Consider the following 23,366-nt stretch of genomic DNA (forward strand, 5'->3'; position numbering starts at 1 on the left):
TGGGTGTGGGGATTCGTTATTTACCACCAACTAAAGGTTGGTGGTAAATAACGAATAGGTGTATAAAAGCATTTTTGTGCACGTTTAAGTGTGCAATGTGGCAGACATACATGCCCTTAGGGCATGTATGTGCGCCACATGTGCACACATGGCCGAATCAGGGGTGCAACAGGGTGTCAATGTGACACCCTGCCACCCTTGCATGTGCTCCCCCCATTACCGAATCGGTATTTACCGAATCGGTAATGAGGCATACCTTCCCATCAATGGGAAGGTATGCCTCATTACCGAATCGGTAAATACCGATTCGGTAATTACCGAAGTTCTACGAATCGGTAATTTTTACCGCATTAATACCTACATAGCATTTACCACTTCATAAATACCGAATCGGTATGATTCGGTATTTATGAAGTGGTAAATGCCAGCCCACCTACATGAGGCCCTTAGTAAGAGTCAAACAGACCTCTGTCTATTTAAATTAAGTTTTATTTCACTATATATTTCACTCTTGAAACTTTTAAAATTATTTATACATTTTTAAATAAATCTTTGTTTTACTTACAGAGTTTGTGGATTTATTGGCTGGGTTGTAACTCGAGTGAATATGTGGCTGTTTTTCTAAATCACCAAATGCTGTAAAACATTTCAAATTTAAAATGTACTTTTTTTTAATGTTCATGTGTTAGTATTGTACCTAAAACATATTTATTTTTTACACTTACTTCAAAGTGTAGATGGCACTGTTTGAGTTCGACAAAAGTTCAACTGCTGCTTGGCTGGAAAAAACGATTGTGGTCTCTGTAGAAGTCAGTTTACCACAGTTTTCAAAATGGTGGTCGGTCGCTTTTATATGTTTTTGGATGGTGAAGGATAATTGAAAAGAAAATATGTTTTGTGCTTTTTTTGGCGTGTTTTTCATGCGGACAAAAAGTATAATAATTTTGATTGTTTTAAATATGTTTGTAATATCTTTTTTTGTTGTATTTGCCTTATTGGCAAATTGTGGGTTACGGTGCATTCATAGAAATAGTTGCAGGACTTTCGTTTTTGTGGTTTGGGAAATGGTGGATTATTAATTGTGCTTACGTATATTTGGTTTTGATTAAAATATATATATTTTTGTTTTTAAATGATTTATTTTGTATTTTTAATTATCTGGTATTTAATTTTTAAGGGACACTTTAAAACACACGGATATATATTTTTGAGAAGAGTATTTTTAAAATTTTCCATCTATTGATACAATTTCTTTTCAAAAACTCGTATTATGCGTTTGCATACTCTTAGTATTGTTTGTTAATATATTTTTTTTAAACCCATTTTGAATTTTAAGGGGAATATTATGAATGTTATGGGTGATCTATGTGTGTATTAATTTTAATACCGGAGTATTGATTGTAATACTCAAATATTAATTTTTAATACTTGTGTATTAATACACTTCCCACCCAACCCCCCAATTTCCCTTGCATCCAGTCACAGAGGGAAGTTATAGTTTCTTAAAAAATATCTAATAATAATAATTGCACATGAGTATTTATTTTGGTATCTGAGTATTAATTTTAATACTCAGCTATACATTTTTAATACCTGTGTATTAATACACTTCCCCACCCAGAACCCCAATTTGCCTTGCATCCAGTCCCAGAGGTTAGTTATACTTTAAAAATAAAAAAAGTATATTTTATATTAATTTAAAAAAAAATGCATAGTAATGGTATGCGTAGTACTAGTATGCATTGTAATTGTTTGCGTTGTAATGGATGTTTAAGTGCATTCAAATGATTTTGTGTTGTAATGGTATCCATTGTAAAAACATGCGATGTAATGGTAACTGTGTTGTAAATTCTGTGTTGTAAAAGCATGTGTTGTAATGGATTGTGTTGTAACATCATATATTCATATTGCTCTGTGTGCTGCATGATGCAGCACACATAGAAAGAGGAAGTAACAAGGAAAAATAAATATATTTTTTCTTGTTACGCCTCTCCTGGGGTGGCATTTCTTTGAGGTGCATTGTCAAGTTTACCAGGTTTAGTAAATCTCGAAATGTGTCAAACACCATGGGAGTTGCGTGGGAACACCCATGCAGCACCTATGGAGTGCCTCCCTTGTGCAGAGTAATGCAGCGCAGAGTAATGCAACACAATGATTTGCACTGCGTTTCATTACTCCAGATTTGTTTAAGCCGTTCAAAGCCACGCAAAGTGGCTTTGCATGGCTTACAAAATCTTACTTGGAGGTTTGCGTCACACATGTACCACGTTATGTGGTGCAAGCGTAATGCAAACCTCTGGTAAATATGTCCCAGGTTGTGGATCGACTAGAGGATACTAGCCATGCTACTCTACTTTGAATTCTTTAGACCTCTTCTTCCCACCCCCTTTCCCCTTCTCTATCAGATGTCTTTCATTAAACTTAACACTTAATCCACACTTCCTCCTCTCACGTTCTTCACCACCGCTACCATTCCCATGGGAACGTGATGATAGGCCATATATTTTTCATTTTTGCTTAGATTAGTCTATGCCCCCTCTAGGGTAACACCAACATACCCACCCACTGTACATGTCTGCATTCCACCCATTGATTTACATTTACTTCACTCACACTCGGGTGTCTTTTAGCCTCTTGACCTTGCTTGGGCTTCCCTTTTAGAGGGGGAGGTAGCCCACCTGGATCTTGGACTCCACACTTACATGTACATTAGTTTATGGTATCTCTTCCATGAGAACCAGGGGGTTCATTATGATGGCGGGCCGACTTGGTCCGCCCGCCACCATAGCGGTGTTTGGGACCGCCCACCAGACATGCGGCGGTCCCACCACTGCTATTAGGATGTGCCCACCATACTGGCGGGCGCATCCTGGGCCTTTATCATTGCGGGCAGTACTGCTGGCTGCAGCACCATCCGCAATGATAAAGGTGTATTCACCGCATGGCAGGCACCACGCGGTGCCTGCCACTTGGTGCATGGAACTGCAGGGGGGGGGTGCACCCCCCCACACACAAAGGGGGCCCGCAACCGGCCCCCAAAACCAGGCTCCGACTGTCTTTTTGTGGCCGGATATCCACCGCAAAAAGACAGGCAGAAAGGGATACCGCAATCCCTGCAATGTTGCCCTGCTTCTGGGTTCCGCAAGGCGGCTGGATTAGGACTGCCTTGCGGAACCACGGCGGACAGACTTTCCATCCGCCGCGGAACCCTTGTGGTTCCCACCGCCATCCTAATTTGGCGGTGGGAATTTTCAGTATGATGGCGGAAGGAGGCGGTCCTTCCGCCATCATAATGAGCCCCTAGGTACGGAGTACCACATGTTACATATAGCAAAGCATTCATACTTTTTCATGCAATGCCTTGTTTGAAATGCATGAAATGTTACATCCATGAGCTGCTGCAATTACCTGCACCAACATCTGTATTTGCAAATTCTGGGAAGGCGAGAGTGAGTCAAAGCATACTGAGCTAACATGGAGCCCATTTTTCCCTTTTTGTCACCAGAAAATATATAAAAACAAACTAATCTGAGTGGAGGGGTGTGTTCTATCCTAGAAGTTCTGGGTAGCTGACGAACACATTTGTAGTCTTGTCTGCTGCAACTGTGCAGCTGTAGAGTACTGTCATTTCTGCCAATTGAGAACACCCAGGCATGTAGAATCATCTGTGATCAGTGGTGGTACTGGATGGAATGCACCTCCTTTCTGGCACAACATGCATTTTCTGTAATGGTCTTTAGTGATGCCTGGTGGCTTTTGCCTATGGAGTGAAAGACAGCGTTTATCCATAACTCGTCATGACAGTGCTGAAGAGATTTTTCTTCTGAATCTATCTAAAGTTGAAGTCTTTGGCACCGTAGAAGGCAAAGGTTTACTCTTCATGGAGTTTGCCATCACCACCCCTGATTAACCCTAACGGTTCAGTTCAAGTTAGCAGTTTTATTTTACTGTTATATTGCAACGAAAATAGCAGACCTAATCTTAGCTGTGAATACTGACTATGAATACCAGTACAATATTTGCGCTGTCCTATGAGAGTGTCTCTCAAATTTCGCCCAAGACCAATCGTTCACCAATTTTCTAGACTAAGGAATCTGAATGACTTCGACTACTACTAACTGAAAAGTGTTGGTGCAGACTTTATTTCCCATACTGATGCTGTCATCTGTTATTGTTTTACAACACTCCTGAATTTTAAGATTGTGTCTCTCTAGTCCATTGGGATATGTAAATACGCTTTCTTTCTTCAGATCTTTTTATTATCAATGGCTTTCCTGTAGAAGTCCAGTGACGTCCTGCGGTCAGATTCAATTCAGAGCCCACCATTTGCTGAGGGGTCTGGGATCCATTTGAGGAATTTTGTGGTGAGCACTCTTGCTTTATTTTACACTCTTGTTCTGAGGTAGGTGCCTGTGTTCTTTATGTAATGTCTTATTTTTTGGCAAACTTTTTTCCTTTTAGAAAACTGCAGGCAGTAACTATGTGGGACCCATTTCTCTGTGGTAATGTCTTGATTTCTTCCCAGTGCTTGGGGAGAACAGGTCTTCTACCCATCAGACTTTGTGGTTGAAAGGCTCTGTTCGGCATTTCCTGCTTTCTTTAGGCTACTGCTCTTCAGTCCAAACCCAGCATCAATCTGTAATGTGAGCACCTAAGTTTGGAAATGATGACTGTTGCCACTGGGTTTCATAGTTGGAAATATGCTGTTAGTCATAGCCTTGAAATGAATGTCCCCATCCTAAGGGTGATTTACTGTAACTCCCCTGCAAGACTCCAGGCATGTTCGTGTTACCATTGCTCTTGCCGTCAATTCCCTCCCTTATTGTATCTAAGAGTTCATACACTAACCAGACGAATAATGCTTGTGCTTTAAAGGGTATGGTTTGCTCTTGTGTTTGCATCTGGCCAACAATTTGAAATGCTTATCTCGTAATGTCACTCCTGTATTAATCTTGTGCAGATTAGTATTTTGGCCATTTGCCACGTAATTTTAACGTTTTTATTAACCAATTGTCACCTATCTGTCCTTCCTCCGTCTGTCATCATTCACTTTTCTGCCTATACATTCTATTTTTATTTGCAGGAAAAAGCTTGGCAGTCGTCCTAGGAGCAGTGATCTTTTTCTAATCAACTAACAAAGCAGCTTGAAGTTGTGCATTTCTAAAGTCCTTTGCATATTAATTCACTCAATTAAAAGAAGAGTTCTTCTCTGCACATGTATATTGTATTCAAAGAGAAATCATTCTTTTGGTTTTTGGTGTGCCCCCATCCCTTTGTGGGTGTGTGAGACATGTTTTCTGTGGTGTCTTAAGACTTTATAAATTTACCTTTACTGCCCCGATGAAGTTCCATGTTGGTGAACGAAATGCGTTGGTGCTGTTCTTGTGATTACTGAATGAAGTGATGAACTGTTTTACTTTATTGGCACTTGTCATAGTCATTTGTGAAGTCTGATGTGAAGTGGACATTATTTGAATTTCTACTTTTACTTTGAAGAGTGCATTCCTTCGTTTTAAAGACCATGCTATGTATCAATTACTGTTGGCATATTAGTGCTGTAAAGGTGATGTTGTGGATATAATCTAATCTCACTTGCTATATACCAGTCATGATACTGATTAGACGTTTTAGATTGTGGATGGGTGGCTGGTACCACATTCCCATGTGTTAATCACCTGGGTTTATTAATGTTTTGTTACATATTCTTTCTGTTGGGATTATGCACTGATAGTTGGGAGATCCATAGGTGGGGGATGAGACAGATTAGTGTATGGTAGTTACAGGCAAACAATTTGAGAAGTTGGGGATTTCTTCTACACATACATTATTCAGATTGCACCCTGTTGCATTATACATACAGTAGCATTTCATTGCCCACCAACAATTGAAACACGCTGTGAAATTTGTATTGTGCAATGTCAGCAGACTAAATAATCCTGCTAACCCATGGTTTGTAATGCCTTACCTTAATAGGCACTGGGTGTGGTGGCCACTTTGCAGGATATGTACTTTGAGATAGACCGACGAAGTGTTGGGGTGATCTGTTATGTTACAAGATTTACAGAGCGCATGACTGCCCCCACAATGGGGCTTCCTAGCGCTAGGCCTCAAAGCACCCACCTGCAGCTGACAAAAAAAGAGGGGGAAAGGCTGGTTTGAGAAAAGCCAAGTCTTGACCTGCTAACTGTATTTCTGTTTCTCCTTTTTGCCTTTTGAGAAATACATTTTCTCAACAAGCACATTCACGTCTGTGTTATTTTTAACTGTAACACAGATCACCCGTTTGTCAAATAGACTAGGAGAAACAGGACAGGAGCGCTGCAGTCCATCATCTCGTTGTAAAAAGGTGCAGTGATCCCGATCATGCCGAGTATTTCGCCCACATGCTTACTGCAGTGCATTGGGAGTCAGAATGCACTTGGTGAGGCTGAGATGCATGCTGTGTCATGCCCCCATCGCCTTAAACACATCCTTCAGCCTCAAAACAATTACTATTGCTCAATGAAAAGACTGTGTATCGCGCCACAAAACAAACCTCTTCACCTCTTTGACAAAACTGTGTACTGTTTTATAAAACAAACCCGATCGTCTCATTTAAACGACTGGGTCATGCTTTACAGAGTGTATGCTGCTTAATGGGACAAGCCCAGTTGCCTAATTGAAAATAACAATGATGTCCTATTTGGTGGCCATTTTGTTTTCTTTAGTTTAGGATTTAATTCTATACATATACCATATGATATTCTCTGGGTACGGTTTACAACATTACTAATTGCACTGGTACTTAAACCATGACTTTGATCTTGAACAAACTGCTTTCACACATCAGTATATGGTTGCCATCTGGACTTTTTTTTTTAACCAGCTTAGCCTACATTTGTAAGTCCAGGCTGGTAAAAATATGGGGAAAAACAATTAAATCTGGTATGTTTCCCCTCAGAAGCATAAACCTAAAACAGCAACCACTGAAAGAAATCTCTTAAAAGTATTTCAGACCGGTATAAATAATTTCCGAATGATTGTTAGAGCAGAGAGGGGTAATTGCCATGGAGAAACTTGATAATGTTACGCAAATTCTCTTTAATCTAACAGCTCTTGGTTGTCCCAGAACAGAAAAACGTAAACAAATAGCCAGTATTTTACTGAGAAAGGCAGCAACCCTAGCTGAATATTACTACTACTTCCAGTCTTTAAATGACAGTAAATATTTGCTTTAAATTCTTATTGTTGCATCATTGCATGAAGACAGTGACTACTTTACTTATTTTTTAAAGTAATCTTTATATTTATTTTTGTTGAAAGTAACACCACCGCTTTTACCGTAAATCAGACATTTGTGTGACATTAATCGCCTTGGAAAAACCTCCCTTCCAATACTGCATCCTGTTCCAACTGTCTCCAGAGCAGGGGCATGTGTCCTGTTCTTAAGGGAATATTTATTCCTCTCCCTCCTAATATCTCTTCCACGCTCCCTATACCCGTTGATGCTTATTGGCGCATCCCCGGGAATCCTATACCGGTTTCTGTCGCTAACAGCACAAGTACATTTCTGCCTTTCATGTGCCCGGAGTCAGGGCTCCCACCTGTCATTATAGACGTGCAGCACATGCGCTGCTCTGAGGCATGCTGTATTCAGGTATGGACTTGAATCTCCGCCCACGCTCCACCCATATTTTTCATTGGCTTGTTATTGTCCTTTGTAAACTGTAGTTTTTTATTGGTCAATAGGCTTAGTAGTCCCTCCTTAAAACCGCCTTGTCTCATCCTGTAACCTCCCATAAGGATTGGCCCTCTTACGTGTGTTGGTACTCGATAGGCTTTAATTACAGCCTCCGAGCATTATTTCCTTAAATTGTTTTGACCTGCCTGTTGTTGCAGGCAAGACACGCTCTCTCCTAACCTTTATTTGTTTTTTTTTTATAGTACGGCACTGCCACAGTGGCGGCCGCACCTTTGGTTTATATGCGGTGTCAAACGCGGGTGCATGTTTTTTGTGTGTTTTTTTTACTATTTTATTCACTTTTTGTTGTTGTTTACAAGCGCCCCATTTCACACTTTCACGTTAAGAAACCACGCCCCCTTCTTTAGATGAGTCGCATCTAAAGAAAGGTCTGCGGCTGCCGTATTGAACAGCCTACACACAGCGGAGGCGGAATACTCTCCCTAGAGTCCTCTAGTCATCTCTGCGCTTGGAGGCGCTTAAATTCATACTGCGGCTCCCGCGGCGCGTGAAGCCTGCATTGAACAGTCTGCATTCTGGGTAGGTGGACCGCACTCCCCGGAGTTCTCCAGTCATCTCTACGCCCGGAGGCGCTTAAATTCATACTGCGGATACCGTGGCGCGGGACGCGCCCGGGCGAAGTAGGATCCAAGAAGCCAAAGCAGGACCAAGATAGAAAGTCAAATTGAAAAAAGAAATGTAGTAGGCAAAAATATATCAAATTACAGTGTATCCTCCAAGCCAAAAACTTTGCGCGACAAGTGGAATGCCATGAGCTCCAGTAAGGCGTCAGAACCATCGATATTAAAAAAAGATGTCATCCAATTAAGTAATTCTAAGGAACAGACGTGTTCCTCATATCCTGATGCCGAAAGGAGCATTCCAGGGCAACCTGTGTCAGTCTCGATGAAACTCAGATCCAAGAGGCGCTGTGCACGGGCACAGGTACTCGATTTGGAGGCAGCTGGCCCTAGCAAAGAATCGCACACAAGCCGCATACCCACGGAACATCCCTGCCTATGGGACCTCAACGGACCCATCCACAGATCATAATTCAGGGCAGCGGGTGACGTTGTGGAGAGGCAGACATCCAGGGCCCATTGAAAAGGGTACCGGATGCAATAGAACACAGGTTGCACACAGGTGAAGTAGCCAATAGCCGATGTCAAGAGCTCCCAACAGCATTAAACAAAAAAGCTGCCGCATTCAATCATGGTACAGCTGCAACTGTGCCTGGCTGGGTAGTACAACTGTGCCTGGCTGGTTAGTACGGAGCATCTATTGCAGAACGGAAAAAGAAGTACCAGCACGCCACAAATCAGAAGGAGCAGCAGAGGAAACCCTCCGAATTCGCTGGAAAAAATAGAATGAAAAAAAGCAGGTGTTATGCCAAATATAGTCTGAAACAATGTAACAAGGCCAGATCCCACAACTTTAGTGTGCGAGGCCTGCCATATCAGACGGATTAAAAATTTGGTGAATTCATTCCTCGAAATGTAGGGGGAGATTCGTGTTTAGTAAAGATTGTATATTTCACTAGATATTCTTGCCACCTGCAATTCGAAGTTCTTACGAGATGACGTGCAAGAGACTTCTTGTTGAAACAACAGATCTTTGAGTCTGCTTAGCTTTTTGAAATCTGCTTTCAAAGTCGGAATGGAAGGCCACAGTTAACTATATACACTCCTGTGTTGGGGGGATCAGGACATTGCTGCAACAAGAAACATGTTGTGAAACTGTTACTATGTACGGGATGCCTGCCCATAAACGGCAGCAGTTCTGATAGTTGATAATGAGATAAAGTCCGCTGGAAAGCAAAGTGAGAGTTGGAATAATAGCAGAAACCGGTGTTCCTTTAAAAAAAAAAAAAAAAGCTACATTTGGTGCTGAAATGTTTACTTGTTTACAAACAAGGGAGTGTCTGACCGTAGAGTCACAATCTTCCCCTGTAAGGAACACTTCCTTCTCAGCACGCTGACAACGAAAAGCGAATGGCAAGGACCACAATTCATGTATGAAACTAGTCCTGAGGGGTTTGTATCTACCTACAGGATAATGTTTCATGCAATCTGTAAACTGGAAAAGTGAGATGGGCAATGCAGTAACCCCATGTATTAACCACACTGTTGAATCTATTTGTGCTACAGTTAATGGTAACTGTTCTAGTTTCTCAATGTGTAACATAGTGTAAGTTGCATCATTTTCTGTTTGTCTGTCAAACTAAATGGTGAAAATTAGCGCAGAAGCATTATGGTAATCCATGGTACTCTTCCATTTTTAAGAGTCTGTAAAGTCCAACCAAATTGCATAACAGAACGTAACTGATTTTAGCCATGATACTAGGTAGATACTTCACTCTGAACAATATCAACAGATGACACAATATTGCCTATGGTATAAATACGAGAAGACAGTGTGTTTATGCTGTTATCAACCACAGCAAGAACTTTGTCCAAATTACCCTGATCAATTTGGCGTGAGCGTAGTGCCTCTTCCATTTGTGAAAGTTTCCAAAATTCATTATAGGCAGCATTTACAAAACGTTTAGTGTGAGGGGATTTCGAACCTACAAGAAAATCAGAAAGATCAATGTCACTTGACAAAAGGGAAAGATGGTGTTTCACAGAAGCTAATGTGGAATGTTCCAAGCCCTGTTGACATGATTTGCCAACAGAATAAGTGGTAACAGTATGTAAATTTGGCTAACGAGGATCCGGTCAAATTTGGGTAAAACCCTTAGTAACTTTCAAAAAAGTTAAATGACAAGCATCGGTGTTTGTTGGCCACAATACCCAGCCCTCTGGATTTATCATAGATGAGTTAAGAGCCATTCTGTAGCATCCGAGTCAAGTCATCAATAGTATGATTGGATTATATGCTCCACAACTCCTATTGAGCTAACAATGAAATAGAAGAAGCAGTCAAATTTTTTACACTGGCCAAACCGAAGCAGGTAGTTTGTTGTACCGTCGGATTTAAAAATATTTGCGACAGTGTTAAACATGCACGTTGCAAGGATTCACTCCCCTGCGCTTGCCAAACTTTAGTGAACCAAATAGACTTTACATCAACAGTGTCCTTCCAAAAATTGTAACCCTTCAGTGATAGATCATCTATTAAAGATGAGGAATAAACTAGTTTAGTCTGTGTAAGCATATATTTGTTCAATCTAGGGACATGCAATCTAAAATAATATGATGCTGGGTCAGATAGATTGAACCCGTAAAATATGTACATTTCTTTTTCTGTGTAACAGAACTTATTTTAGACAGCGTTGGACAATGTTCCCATTGTGTATAATTGAAATTCGGTCTTTCAGTACTGGATTTGTGAAGAAGTGATGGCCATAATGTTGGTAACAAAATGGATCTGCATAATTTGCTGTATTCAAATATAGATCTTCCATATCAAAAACAGTATAATATTGTAAACCAGAAAACAAAGAAGTAACCGCACCACCATCCCAATTATCTGAATGCATTCCGGGCAAAAGAACATCTCCCAAAGAAACCCGGAAGACACATGGAATTTGCAAGGTCTTCCACGGACCATATACACGGAAAGGCCCTTTGTCCCAAACAAGGATATCAGCGATCGGGACTGCTGAAATATTAACTAATGTTTGGTCTCTTTCATTTAATATGAAGAAGAATGCCGGCCAGTACTCCGTCAACCAGTTTCACAGCGGAGCGTTTAGATAAATAGTGGCCATTAATCAAAAGAAAGAAGACGGTCACAAAACCAATCCACATGAAAAAGAACACCATTGAAACCACGATCCAGATGAAAGTCCATGGTGGGACGAGGTATGTGCTCTTCAACCACGAAATGACAACACAATTCCGATTAGGAGACACAGCAATAGACTAAGACAATGAAGATGTATCCGAAGAAAAGTTATACTGGTCAAGATAGTAACCGCTTGAGCCGAGCTGAAATAGTGGAGGTTGGTCTCCGTTAGAAGTTGAGGGGCTTATTTATGAGCCCTTGCGTCACTTTTGCGCCACCGGTGCATCATTTTTGTGACGCACCAGCGACGTAAAAAATGTGCCATGTTGCGTCATATTTACAAAGACTTTGTAAACCCCTGCGCCACATTATACCTGCGCCAGGTATAATGTATGCAGGGTGTGCGTTCCGACGCAAGTAAACCTCGTAGAAGTGACTCAGTGAAATCTATGAGATTTCACTGCGCCACTTCTAGGACGCAAATGCGTCAATATGTCATGCCTGCTTCACAGCAGGCGTAAGACTGACGCACGCACATTTGAAATGGGACTTGCTCATGTGAAATGACCCGTTGCTGGAGTTGCGTCTCGCTTTATCACAACTCCAGCAATGCGTCATTTTTGCGCTGGCAGATACGTCTGTAAAACTGTCATTCCTTACGACATGATACGTCATACAGTAAGTATGATGCATCCATCATGTTGCAAGGAGGGAGCAGTGAAAAGTGATGCATCACTGTTTTCACTCAGCGATGTGTCACTTTTCATAAATAAGGCCCTGAATGTATAACAGGTTCAGGGATATCAACCATAAGTTCAACTGCTGGGGAAGTATTGTCCACAATTGCAGGCGTTGAAGGCAAAACAGGCAATAAATCAATAAAAGACTCAATCTCCCCTTCCACGTATTGCAGAGACACAGGAGAAACAGTATTCATTTGCTGGAGGGAAACATTCAGGCTTGGAACTCTTCTAGGCATTCTATTGAGAATTGGCTATATGGTGTAGTTTGATATGTGCTATGGAAATGAATTGGTTATGTTTGCATCCAGGAAGTGGAGGTAAAATTTTAGATAGGGGACCCTTCAGACCAAGGACCAGGACCGGATCACAATAAGAGGGTCCACAATCTTTTTTGTTCGCCACTTTTTCCCGGACTAGATCTCCAACTTTCAGAAGCCAGCCAGAAACGGGGACTAAGACTGCTGTATCCGTGGTAAAGGGCAAATGCGATTTTGCTAGAGCATCTCAATTCTTTTGTAGATCCTGTAACATAGTGTTGCAGGGATTCTGCTTATGCACAGAACTATGCGCAGGAAACCAGGACCTCAGAGAATTGTGGTGTACCAGAAACTCCCCTCAGAACCAAGAACCCCATATCCGACTAGCTTAGTGTCCCATTCGTTAGCCTAGATCTAGCTAGGCGGTCCCAATGTATAGACAACCCAGAACATGCGCCTTTGATATTTCTCAGGAGTGGTGGGAATCCGAAATACCTGTTTGTACTTATTTAGCAGTCCACAACAGAATAATACAGACACGGTAAAGTTTAAAGAAGTAACCGCACCACCATCCCAATTATCTGAATGCATTCCGGGCAAAAGAACATCTCCCAAAGAAACCCGTCAGACACATGGAATTTGCAAGGTCTTCCACGGACCATATACACGGAAAGGCCCTTTGTCCCAAACAAGGATATCAGCGATCGGGACTGCTGAAATATTAACTAATGTTTGGTCTCTTTTCATTTAATATGAAGAAGAATGCCGGCCAGTACTCCGTCAACCAGTTCCACAGCGGAGCGTTTAGATAAATAGTGGCCATTAATCAAAAGAAAGAAGACGGTCACAAAACCAATCCACATGAAAAAGAACACCATTGAAACCACGATCCAGATGAAAGTCCATGGTGGGACGAGGTATGTGCTCTTCAACCACGAAATTACAACACAATTCCGATTAGGAGACACAGCAATAGACTAAGACAATGAAGATGTATCCGAAGAAAAGTTATCCTGGTCAAGATAGTAACCGCTTCACATCCTCTGGGAGTGCCGCGAGGTGGCGGAATATTGGCACCAGGTGCATGATGTTATGAAACGAGTCACTGGGGTCGCTCTGCTGCCGGAGGTGCGCCGATGTGTTCTGAATGTGTGGGAGCCCAATGACTATAATGCGGCCCAGGCTCGGTGGGCGGCCCTTGGGAACATGATTGCAAAGAGAGATATTGCGCAGCTTTGGGGTTCCCAACGGCCTCCCACCGTGTCCGTATGGAAGGAGAACATGGACTGGTGCATGTTCAGGGAGAAGACGGTGTATGTGGCTCGTGGTAAACCGGGGGCATGGGGTAGAATCTGGGGTCAGTGGAATGTGTATCGAGGGACTATCTGTTCTCCCCCCCTGGTGGATGCGTCTGAGGTTGCCTTGTCCCCCTGATCCTTGAGGGTTCCTTGCTTAATTTGTTCATCTGTGTATAGGTTTGGTTTTCCCGTGGCCCCCCCCTCCCTCTCAGACCCCCTTTTTATTGACCACTCTATGGTGGTCGGGTGTGGAGTTCCTCTGCTGTGGTTGGACGCCCTTTCAATATTTCTCGCCTTGCTTTTTGGTTTTTTATTAAAAATTTTTTTTTTTAAAAGGGTGTATCCTGACGTCCCTTATGTGCAGTCTGATCTCCTGTAATTTAGCGGAGCCCCTGTGGGCCAGTCATTGTTTTTTGAACTGCTTGAACATCTCTGAATACTAGCGGCCGGCCCAGGAGGTTGTAGGCCCGTGCTTGTACCCTTTTTCTCTGCACAATAAAGCTTTTTTACCCACAAAAAAGAAAAAAAAAGAAAAGATAGTAACCGCTTGAGCCGAGCTGAAATAGTGGAGGTTGGTCTCCGTTAGAAGTTGAGGGGCTTATTTATGAGCCCTTGCGTCACTTTTGCGCCACCGGTGCATCATTTTTGTGACGCACCAGCGACGTAAAAAATGTGCCATGTTGCGTCATATTTACAAAGACTTTGTAAACCCCTGCGCCACATTATACCTGCGCCAGGTATAATGTATGCAGGGTGTGCGTTCCGACGCAAGTAAACCTCGTAGAAAGACTCAGTGAAATCTATGAGATTTCACTGCGCCATTTCTAGGACGCAAATGCGTCAATATCTCATGCCTGCTTCACAGCAGGCGTAAGACTGACGCACGCACATTTGAAATGGGACTTGCTCATGTGAAATGACCCGTTGCTGGAGTTGCGTCTCGCTTTATCACAACTCCAGCAATGCGTCATTTTTGCGCTGGCACATACGTCTGTAAAACTGTCATTCCTTACGACATGATACGTCATACAGTAAGTATGATGCAACCATCATGTTGCAAGGAGGGAGCAGTGAAAAGTGATGCATCACTGTTTTCACTCAGCGATGTGTCACTTTTCATAAATAAGGCCCTGAATGTATAACAGGTTCAGGGATATCAACCATAAGTTCAACTGCTGGGGAAGTATTGTCCACAATTGCAGGCGTTGAAGGCAAAACAGGCAATAAATCAATAAAAGACTCAATCTCCCCTTCCACGTATTGCAGAGACACAGGAGAAACAGTATTCATTTGCTGGAGGGAAACATTCAGGCTTGGAACTCTTCTAGGCATTCTATTGAGAATTGGCTATATGGTGTAGTTTGATATGTTCTATGGAAATGAATTGGTTATGTTTGCATCCAGGAAGTGGAGGTAAAATTTTAGATAGGGGACCCTTCAGACCAAGGACCAGGACCGGATCACAATAAGAGGGTCCACAATCTTTTTTGTTCGCCACTTTTTCCCGGACTAGATCTCCAACTTTCAGAAGCCAGCCAGAAACGGGGACTAAGACTGCTGTATCCGTGGTAAAGGGCAAATGCGATTTTGCTAGAGCATCTCAATTCTTTTGTAGATCCTGTAACATAGTGTTGCAGGGATTCTGCTTATGCACATAACTATGCGCAGGAAACCAGGACCTCAGAGAATTGTGGTGTACCAGAAACTCCCCTCAGAACCAAGAACCCCATATCCGACTAGCTTAGTGTCCCATTCGTTAGCCTAGATCTAGCTAGGCGGTCCCAATGTATAGACAACCCAGAACATGCGCCTTTGATATTTCTCAGGAGTGGTGGGAATCCGAAATACCTGTTTGTACTTATTTAGCAGTCCACAACAGAATAATACAGACACGGTAAAGTTTAAAGAGTTTATTTTATAAACCTCGTGTCCTAAGATGCAGTACTTTGGCTAACACTAGTAGACAAATGGTTAAGATCAGAACCATCAGCATTGTTACAATACCATACACAATGAAAGGAGCAATCATAATAATAATGACAGTGGTAAACAGCCACACTCCTTTCTCTAGTAACTAATACGTTTATTATACTAATAGAAGGTCTCTCAGGCTAACAGGGGAAACCCCATACCGTATAGATCAGCTTAGTAGAATCACATCCCAGGATCACTAGCTTCTCTCATGCATCAGCTCTTCTGTTCGAATGAATCTAAAACATTCTTTCCTGCAATATTAAAAGCACTTGTCCTTTAGATATTGGCAGCTGCATGTATGATATGTCTAAAAGTGGTATGATCAATCTGAACACAACACTCTGCATCGTCTAGTGTCCTAGACTTGTTCTTTACATGATGTACAGACGAAGGTCGCAGTACACTGTTAAGAATGTTAAACAACAAACTGTTATCCTGTAAGGCAAAGTCGAGTAAGCATTTCTAAAATGAATAACATATAACAACAGTGTCGCGTGCAAAGCAGCAGAAACGGCAAGCTGGCTTTCTAACAGTTGGCTCGGTTATTCTAACTTAGTGTTGTAAATAGGGAGTGGCTAACCCATCCTACACCCCCCCTTGATCGGACTACTAACCACTAGGGGCGCACTTATCAAGAACGCAGAGTTCAAGTGATATAGAACAGAACCAAGGGCATGAACTATAAGTCCATATAAGGTAAGTGTAAAGTTCGAGAAAAAAAGAAGAAGAAAAAATCGTGTAAAAAAGTAAAAACGATGTCCTAGAGAAAAAACCAGTAAAAAAAATTTTGATAAAAAAATTGACATCTATGTATGCATCCTGTCTTGACTACGTGAAACAGTCAATCCATCAAGGTATATGCACCGTAAGTTGCAACAGCTTCCAAGAGGAAATCATTGGAGCGTTCCGAAAAAGTATCTGCCATCCAATTTAGCAAGGGAAAGGAACACACGTGTTCTTCAATTATCGGAGCATCCAGCACCATAACAGGACAACTGTCAGCATCCTCGAGATAACTCCGTTCAAGGAATTCAATAGCTGCCTCTCCGATATCCCAGTTACCAAGGACTCCTTGTGTAGCACCCAAAGCCATAAACCCAATTCCAGAACAAGCAAACTCATGATCCAGTAATGGACACATTAGTTCCCTCAAAATCCGGGTCAGGTGACACCAAGTTTGACAGACACAAGTCCAGAGCCCATTGGAAGGGACAATCTAGGCAATGAAAAACAGGTTGCACACAGGTAAAATAAGCAAACCGGAATGACAATCCATACTTGACGCTTAAGGTCGCCAGAGGTAAAGTGCCGTAGTAATCAAGCATCCGGCTACGAAGATGGAGCAGGCGGAGCATTCTGTCTTGTAACCCCAGGCGTGTAGCCATAACGAAATGCACAGATCAACAAGAGGATCCCGGCCCCAAGAGCGAGGAGCAAGGGAAACCCTCTGAAGACACTTCAAAAAATAGAATGTAAAAAAGCGGGGATCACACCAAAAATAGTTTGGAAAGATGTCACGAGGCCTGAGCCGACAATTTAAAAAAAATGAACAAGGCCAGTCATAGACGAAGCATTAAAGATAGTCTGTATCAACGTTCCAAAATGTAGGTGGAGGTCAGTATTTAAGAGCTTGTACTTCAGTGCGTGTGTTTGCTATGTGAAGAAGAAATGTTTCACGGGACGAATCAAAGAAACTTCTTTCTGAGACAAAAGAGCTCTTATTCTACTCATCCTGTTGAACTCTGCGTTCAAGGTTGGAATCGCCGGCCAGATGGATATATCGAGCCTGCCGTGCGGGGGTGGGAAAAGGACGTTATTACAGCAAATCACCCTTTGTGAAACGGTGACTATGTAAGGAATACCCACTAGCATCCCACAGCAAGCTTCATTATTTAAAAGCAAATAACTACCGTTGGCAAGCAGCTTAAAAGAAGACGTTACAACTGGCATTGGAATACCTTTTAGGACACAAGCTAAATTAGGAGCGTGTATATTGCAAGCACCATGTAATTGTATATGTCTACAAACCACAGAATGATCAGGAGCAGAAGTGCATTCTTCACCTTTTAAGTAAACTTCCTTGCCATCCCTCACGCATCTATATGTGAAAGGAAGTGACCAAACTTCGTGCAGGAAGGCATTACCAAGCTGTTCATATCTGCCTATGGCATAATGCTTCATGCACGAACTGAACTTAAACCGAGAAAAAGGCAAAGTGATCAATCCGTGTACAAGCCACACAGCCGAATTCAACTCAGCAATAGAAAAAGGTAAAGGTTCTAGTTTTTCAATGTGCAGTTATGCGTAAGTTGCGTCTTTCATGGACATGAACTGCTGTTTATCGGTCAAATTAAAAGGAAGGAACAACAAAGACTGATTCATGTAATCCCAAGGGACTTTCCCAGCTTTTAACGTTTGCAAGGTCCATGCAAACTGCATAATTGAACGCAACTGATTTTGACCATGATATAACACAGACACATCATCTTGTACAATGTCTACGACAGACGAAACAATATTATCTAATGTATAAATTCTAGAAGACAAGGTGTTAATACTATTATCTATAACAGCCAATACTTTCTCCATATTGGCCTGGTCAATAGCACGTAGCCTGGAAGCAGCTTCAATTTGCGATAACTTCCAAACTTCATTGTAAATAGCATAAACCCATCTCTTCGACCTGCCAGTCGCAGGACCCTTAATAAAATCATTTAAATCTATTTTGTCATTTAACCGTGATAAATGAAGCTTAACTGAAGCTAATGTGGAATGTTGCAACCATGACTGGCATAACTTACCTACCGAGTAGGTAGTTACCGTGTGTGACGATGGAAAGCGAGGCTCTACTCTAAGTTGTGTATACCCTGGTGTCAAATCCAGAAACCGACGTTGACAGGAATCTGAACCCGTCTGCCATACCAACCATCCTTCGGGATCTATTTCTGAAATATTGAAGGTGGTGTTGGAGACGAGGGACTGCAACATAGTAAGGGACAGATCTGTGTGATTCGCCCAATTAGGATAAGCACCCAGATCCGGGATTGTGGGGGAATTCAATTTTTTAGATATAGCCAATCCAAAACAGGTGGTCTGAAAAATAGTTGAATTCAAAAATAACATATGATTTGGGATAAGACAGGCACGATGCAAAGCTTCTGTTCCTTGTACCTGCCACGGTCTAGTTCCCCAAACCGATTTAAGATCGACAGTAGCTTTCCAGAGGTCATAACCTCCAATAGCCAATTCATCCATAAAGGATTTGGAATATAACAATTTGGTGTGTGTCAGTCTAACTTTAGAAGCTGGTTCTACCACCACCTTAAAATAAAAAGAGGCAGGGTGCATCACACTAAAATCCGAAAAGTACGTGAATTTTTTCACTAAAGTGGCAGAACTGCCAGGCATAGGGACAGGACAATGTTCCCACTGAGTGAAATTAACAAAATTCCGAAAGGTATTTGCCCTGTGTAGGAAATGTGTGCCATAATGTTGATAGCAAAATTGTTCATCGTAATTTGCATTATTTAAATATAAATCTTCAGCATCAAATGCAGCATAATATTTCAAATCAGAAAACAGTGCTTCTATAGCGTGCACATCCCAATCATCTGATCGGATGTTCTGTTTAACTACATCACCTATAGAAACACGAAAAACAGTTGGTACATTAATCACTTCGGTGGGACCATGAATTTGAAAGTTCACAGCATCCCAAGCAATTCCATCACGTACAGGCCAGGCGGTGATGTTCACAAAAGTCTGGTCCCTTTTCATGATGTGTGATGAGGAATGGGGGGCTAAAGTTCCATCAATTAATCGAATTGTAGATCGTTCATTCAGGTAGTGTCCATTGATCTATTTAAAAAACACTACCACAAAGCCAATGGTCATGAACAAAAAAATACATATCAGCACCAGCCAGATGTAAGTCCAAGGTGCAACCAAAAAATGTCTCTTGAACCAGGCAAAAAATGTAGAAATTTTGGAAGGGGCAGTGGAAGTCAATGATTCAGTTTCAAAGGAAGAATGTGACTGGGCAATTGTTGTTGAATGTAATAGAGGCAAAGGTACTTCTGTTGGATAAGCATACTCAGGATCATCAGGTAAACCACCAGCATTAGATGGCACAGAAGGACCAGTAACTGCAAGCATGTCAATCGAAACTTCTGGCAAGATGTTAGTGGGTGGCACTACAACAGAGTTTCTCAGCATTGAAGGGCAAGAAACTGAAGGTGTCATACTATGGAGAATCGGCCACCCGCTGTAGCTTGACATTGTCAATCGAGATGTACCTGTTATCCTTGCGACCAGGAAGTGGAGGCAAAACAACTGTACGCGTACCCAGGACTCCAAGCACCGGGACCGGTGCACGATAAGAGGGGCCGAACTCCTTCTTGTTCTCCACCTTCTCACGGACCAGGTCACCAACTCGAGGTAGCCAGCGACTACCGGAATCTGGAGCGCAACTTCGCATGTAGAGGATACGTGTCCTTTCGCTAGAGTGTCTCTGGCTTCTTGTAGATTCTGCAATACAGCACAGTGGTCATCTAGGTCAAACGGGACGGCTGCTGCCGCCATGTCTAGACCATCAAGGTCCGGGACAAACATTCTCACTCCAAAGAGCATCATGTACGGGGTCCTCCCACCCAGAGACCTTCTAGGGAGATTATTAAGTGCACGTTGTACGTCATACAAGTGGGAGAGCCAGTTCCGGCCTGTACCTAATACCCTCGCTGTCAAAGATTGCTTTAGGTCACGGTTCATCTGCTCCACAACACTATTGCCCTCAGGCAGTTATGGAGACGAAAATTTGACTTGGACCCCCAGTTCTCTCATGGCCTCCTTGTACGCCCTTGAGGCGAACGCAGGACCCTGATCAGAATGAAGGGTACCACATGCAAAACTCCCTATAAAGACACGCAAATTCTTGATGACAGTTCTGGCATCAGCACTCCTTTGTGGCCATACCCACAGGAAACGTGTGCACGAATCAACTGCAACCAAGATATATTTGTACGCAGTATCAGAGGTAATAGGACCGCAGTGATCTAAATAAACGCACGCAAGTGGTTGATTAGATATATGCAACTTCGTTTGTGGTGGACGCGCTGCAGAGGAAGGTTTAATCTGTTGGCAAATGTCACAATTAAGAACGTATGCCCGCGCTTGTTTGTACAAACCGTACCACCAGTAACGTTGTTGCAAAAGAGATATAGTTGCCGACACTCCGGCATGCGCAGACGCAACACCCTCGTGGGCAGCTGATATCAAAGATGGTCTGCAGTCCGCGTTGGGAATCAATCTGTCAGCAACGTCGTTAATCCTCACTAACGGGACGTTATCAGGACTTAAGCGATAATGGTACCGAGAAGGGAAACCCTTCGGAAAGTTTTTCCCGGTCTCGGAAGCAGCAATGGCCGCCAAGATTTCATCATCGATCTTACTTTTTGATCTTGTAACTGCTGCTACTAGATATGTCGCCACTGCTGTTTTTGCTGCCTTGTCAGCCAAACTGTTACCGACAGCATGGACGCCAACTCGTTGGTGACCAAGAGTGTGAATTACATTCACGAGTGGCAGCAGTTCTTTAAGTGCTGCCACTCAAACCCAAAGCGTTTTATGCTTTATTGTGCTACCTTTGGAATCATGAAAATCATTCTGAATCCAAAAATGTAGATTGTCATTGTAAGATTGAACACAATAGAACGAGTCACACACCACAAGAGTGGGGACTCGAAGATCAGCAAACTCCAGTGCAAGCACCAGAGCACGAACTTCAGCCAACTGCGCGGTACAATCACCCAATGTCTGTGTATGCACAGCCTCAGATTGGAACTCTCCATTCACGAAAGTACCCACAACAATTGCGCAGGCAGCTGAATAGGCGTGCTTCGATCCAGTAGCAGGTTGCGCAGACCCATCAGTGTAAATGACACAACGGTACTCCTCAAGTGGGCGCAACGTCGAAGGAGTCGGATGAACGAATTCATAATCCAAGAATCCTTGTGATAGCGCTCGTTCTTTAAGGATCGCCATCTGAACTGCTGTCAGTACTTTTTCGACAGCGGAAAAGCGCAGCTCAGCTGAAGTGTACAGATGAGATTAGTAAGCAATGGGAACGGTGTCACCCTCATTGAACGTTAAGTACGTGAAACCCACTGCGCCTGGTACAATTCTAATGACCAGGTTAGTGTGGTTATCACGAGTTTGTAAGTATTTTGAAGCAAGAAGATCAGACTGCAAAGCTTGCAATGCAGCTGTATGCTCTGGCAGCCAGCAAGATTTGGTAAAAGTAGGTTGTACCAAGGCATAAAGTGTCTTGATACGCTGGGCATAATCAGGAATGTAGGTACGACCGAAATTCAGAAAACCCAGCAATGATTGCAATTTTTTCAGCGTTGTAGGAGTACAAAGGCGTGCGCACTTCTCTAGGAAGTGCGGAGCCAAGCCGCGACCCTCACTGTTGAGTTCGTACCCCAAGAACAACACTGTGAACTCGGCAATGTGGCACTTCGCAAAATTGAATTTGTAACCGAAGTCTGCAAACATAGTTATTATGTTATCCACGCGAGCAAGGTGTGGAAGCAACTCGTCGTCTGTTAAATAGATGTCATCAACATACGAGTATGCATCCGGGTCCATATACTCTAGGAGCGAGACCACTCGAGCAGCAAAGACCCCAGGGCTGTTCTTATAGCCCATAGGTAGCCTTTTAAACTTTCTTTGTTTACCGCCCGAGGTAAAAGCCCTCCACTCACTACTCTGAGGGGACAGGTTATGGCTGTAAAAGCCATTGGAAATGTCAAGTGTGGTTTTAAACCGTTTTCTCACAAGACTATCGACGAGAGCCGAACTGTGAGTATTCTGTACCGCGCATGTCCGGCAGTGAGAGTTTAAGTGCCGGTAATCCAAAACTAGGCGGTACGACCCGTCAGGCTTCGTCACAGTGAATAAAGGATTATTCATAGGTGACACACAAGTTTAAATTACTCCCTGATATTCCAATTGTTCAAGGATAGTCGCGACGTGAGATCTTGCCTCACGACGCATGGGATATTGGGGTTGTGGCTGGGGATCGGACCGCAACGGAATCGTATGGTCGGGAGAAATTTTATCCCAGCCCACTTGATTGCGATACAACGCAGGCGCTTGCACCTGCGCCCACTCCCCGGCCAACCTGTTAGAATGTTCCATCGGCACTGTGTGCCCAAAGGAGGGGAGGATTACCACCTCCCCTCTAGGAGCATCTAAAATGAAAGCCGGAGGCCAATCCTCCTCCGCTAACAGAATGTCATAAGTGGAGGACAAATTATCCCAAAAAACTACTCTAATTCTACGATGTATGTCACCCTCTATCTTAAGGATAATGTCAAACATTTGTTCAGGGGGAGCTACGCGAGTATCAGCAGTTTCAACACTCACATATGTATCAGTTGCTGTCACCACCAGATATGGACGCAGTGCTTGCCGCACTACTGTAACTTCCGCCGCGCTGTCTAACACCATTAGAGCCCATGTCTGGTTCTGAAGCAGTGTCCGTACCATCTGAGGCATATCTCGCTGTTAGAGCAGTAACCTTCTTTTTCTGAAACGGAGGTCTTTGACGCGCAGCGTCGTCCTGCTTGCCTTTTACGTCAGTCTG

This window comes from Triturus cristatus, chromosome 5_2 (genome assembly GCF_964204655.1).
Source record: "Triturus cristatus chromosome 5_2, aTriCri1.1, whole genome shotgun sequence".
NCBI classification, from domain to species: domain Eukaryota; kingdom Metazoa; phylum Chordata; class Amphibia; order Caudata; family Salamandridae; genus Triturus; species Triturus cristatus.